Consider the following 3521-nt stretch of genomic DNA (forward strand, 5'->3'; position numbering starts at 1 on the left):
CGACCAACAACCGCGGACACGCCACTTCCGGCCGCTTGCTGGAGCCGCCCGGAAGCCCCAGCCTGTAGCCTAGCGGCTTCCAGGGAGATGCCTGACGCCCTGCGGCCATCTTAAACCCGGGCAAATCTCACGTCGCCTTATGGTAAGGGTAGGGATTCAGCGGCCATCTTGGACCCGGGCAAACTGGCCTTTTTCCGTATGGTAGCGGTAGGAGCCATCTTAGATTAGGGCCGAGCGGCCCCGTTTGCCTTTGACGGGGCTTTATGAAGCGATATGGAAGCCCGAGCGGCCATGCTGAAGTAGGGCACCTTGCCCTTTCCCTGAGCGGGCAACAGGGAACTCGCGCGTCAGGCTGGGTCCTAGAGAGGGAGAGCCCCACCCTAGGGGAGTCTGGCTGCGCCTGCAGCTGGGAGGAGTGAAGCTGGGGAGGGGGGGATTGCCCCTCACTCAGCCCCCTTCCCTGCACAGCCTTGGGACCAGCACAGCCGGTGACTGACTCCACACTCCCTGCCCATCGCCCTGCCCTTAGGCCTGTCGCAGAGCAGGAGGCTCACGCCTCTGTTGGCAGCCCCATGCATTCAAAAAATCACCAGTCAGGCCTCAAGGAATCAGGAGATCAGCTTAAAAATCACCAGGCTTTTACAAACACACATTTTTATTTGCTTTGGGGTGGCTGAGCCTTTATGTTCCCCTTTTCAAGTTTTTGTCGACACCAGCCCTGAGGACGGGACATTGTATCTTTAAAAAAAATAAAATCTGAGATTCCCAGGTAATCATGTGACTCTAAGCGCCCGTGCTGTAACACACCCACTGGGGCAGGAGTGAGGTACAGAGAGCAGGTGGCTTGCCCAAGCTCATGCAAAGACAGAGCAAATCTCAGCCCCTTGTTCTGCCTTTCTAGGCACTTATCAGCCTCCGCCATAGTAATAGGAAAGTGTGGTCTCCCAAGGAATTAAAAATGAAAGAAAATTAACACCTTGTGGTATGGGCTTGCTATTGTGATATTTAAGGCCAGGTGTGTTATGGGGGAGAAGTTTGTACTATGGTTCTCTTTCCCCAGATCCATGCTGCCGCCTGCGAAAAAATTATATGTAGTTGTAATGGAGAGGGTTCAGAGATGGGACCAACAAGATTGAGTAGGAACATGGAAAGACTCTTATAAAGAGTCTGAAAAGATGGAGATTGCTTACCTTAGAGAGGAGGTGAAAAAGAGGATACACGATAAAAGTATACAAAATAAAAAATTGCATGGAGAAGGTAGATTGGAATCTTCTGTTCTACTTGTCTCCTAACGCAAGGACAAGGGGAGACACTCAATGAAACTGGAAGGTGGCAAATTCAAAACTGATAAAAGAAGATACAGTACATGTTTACACAACTCATGATTAGCCTGTGGAACTCATTGCCCCAAAATACCATTGAGGTCAAAAGCTTATCATGAGTCACAAAAGGACTGGACGTGAATACAAGTAACAAGAACATCCAGAATTATATAGGCCCTACACTCACAGAAGTAACCCCCTGTCACACTGTCTGCAGTGGCTAACGACCGTGAGTGCCTACCTCAGGACAGACTGTTGAAAGCAGGACAGTCACCCCAAACTGGTGGTATGTTCTATAGTTAGATTTCACCAACTCAGAATCAAATGTGAACACCCAAAGTACTACAATAGTCTTATAATGGAATCACAGACAGTCCCTTTAGACATGCCAGTATATCTTGCCACCCAGGCAAGCTGGATGGACTATGTAATAAATGGTCACTTACACTGAAAATCACAAAATATTCACATTGCACCCAGTCCCAAGAGACCAGTCACTCACCAGGTTGATATCCATCTTAGGTCTCACAAAAGACAATGCTGGAAGCCAATTTTATAGTAAACTAACTAAAGGTTCATTAACTAAGAAAAAGGAATGAGAGTTATTGAGAGGTCAAACCAGATAAAAATATATGTACAGGTGAGTTACAGATATATGTTCAAAAGGTACTAGAGATTAATCTGCCAGTTTCCCAAAAGTCTTTTAGGGCTACCCAGAATAACTTGGGGGAATCTCTGTCTTGTTTGGTTATTTTACCATGTGTGACAAAGTTCCTGCTCTACCTTGGTGGGTCTTGCGCTTATTGGCGGATTTGCTTGCCTTGGAGCTTCACAACAGCCCTCAGCTTGGCCGTTTTTCTGAATTCACAGTCCAGCTCGACTCCTCCTGTGTCTGACCAGGAGTTGGGAGGATTTGGGGGGAACCCGGGCCTGCCCTCTACTCTGGGTTCCAGCCCAGGGCCCTGTGGAATGCAGCTGTCTAGAGTGCCTCCTGGAACAGCTGTGCGACACCTACAACTCCCTGGGCTACTTCCCCATGGCCTCCTCCCAACACCTTCTTTATCCTCACCATAGGACCTTCCTCCTGGTGTCTGATAATGCTTATACTCCTCAGTCCTCCAACAGTCCACGCTCTCACTCTCAGCTCCTATTGCCTCTTGCTCCCAACTCCTCACACACACACCACAAACTGAAGTGAACTCCTTTTTAAAACTCAGGTGCCCTGATTAGCCTGCCTTAATTGATTCTAGCAGCTTCTTGATTGGCTGCAGGTCTTCTAATCAGCCTGTCTTAATTGTCTCCAGAAGGTTCCTGATTGTTCTGGAATCTTCCCTGTTACCTTGCCCAGGGAAAAGGGACCTACTTAGCCAGGGGCTAATATATCTGCCTTCTATTTTAACTATTCCAAGCGGCTGCTGGAGAGTGGTTTTGACCCAAACATTCGTGACAGTCGTGGCCGAACTGGTCTCAACCTTGCTGCAGCCAGAGAAAATGTAGACATCTGTCAGCTGTTGCACAAATTTGATGCTGATCTACTGGCCACTGATTACCAAGGTAACACAGCCCTTCACCTGTGTGGGCATGTGGATACCATCCAGCTCCTAGTCTCTAATGGACTCCAAATTGATATTTGCAATCACCAAGGTACAACACCACTTGTTCTGGCAAAACGAAGAGGAGTAAATAAGGATGTAATTCGATTGCTGGAGTCTTTGGAGGAGCAGGAGGTGAAAGGATTTAACAGAGGAGCTCACTCTAAGATGGAAACCAGGCAGACTGCAGAAAGTGAAAGTGCAATGGAAAGCCATTCCCTCCTTAATCCGAACCTGCAGCAAGGTGCAGGGGTTCTTTCCAGCTTCCGCACAACATGGCAAGAGTTTGTGGAGGATCTGGGCTTCTGGAGAGTGCTACTCCTGATCATCGTCATTGCCCTTCTCTCTCGTAGAATCGCATATTATGTTAGTGGGGTGCTTCCTTTTGTGGAAACTCAGCCTGAATTGGTGCATTAAAGCAAATGAAAAGAGGCAAAAAAAAAAAATTACTCTCCTATAGCCATCTGGCCCGACCCTGTCACACATGTTAGAACCCAAACAGTCCAGAGATAAAGAATTCTTCCTTGTGTCTGTACTTATAGCTTCTCTCAGAACCCAAGCGGACAGCAACAGGTCCCATGCAGGTCCCTTCTTCATGGAGTGGCTG

General features: G+C 48.1%; 1 pseudogene; it reads left to right on the plus strand.

The window, feature by feature from the left end:
• Nucleotides 1-1917: 1917 nt before the first annotated feature.
• Nucleotides 1918-3521, plus strand: LOC125633425 (ankyrin repeat domain-containing protein 46 pseudogene; annotated as a pseudogene).

This window comes from Caretta caretta, chromosome 3, assembly GCF_965140235.1.
Source record: "Caretta caretta isolate rCarCar2 chromosome 3, rCarCar1.hap1, whole genome shotgun sequence".
In the NCBI taxonomy this organism is placed as follows: domain Eukaryota; kingdom Metazoa; phylum Chordata; order Testudines; family Cheloniidae; genus Caretta; species Caretta caretta.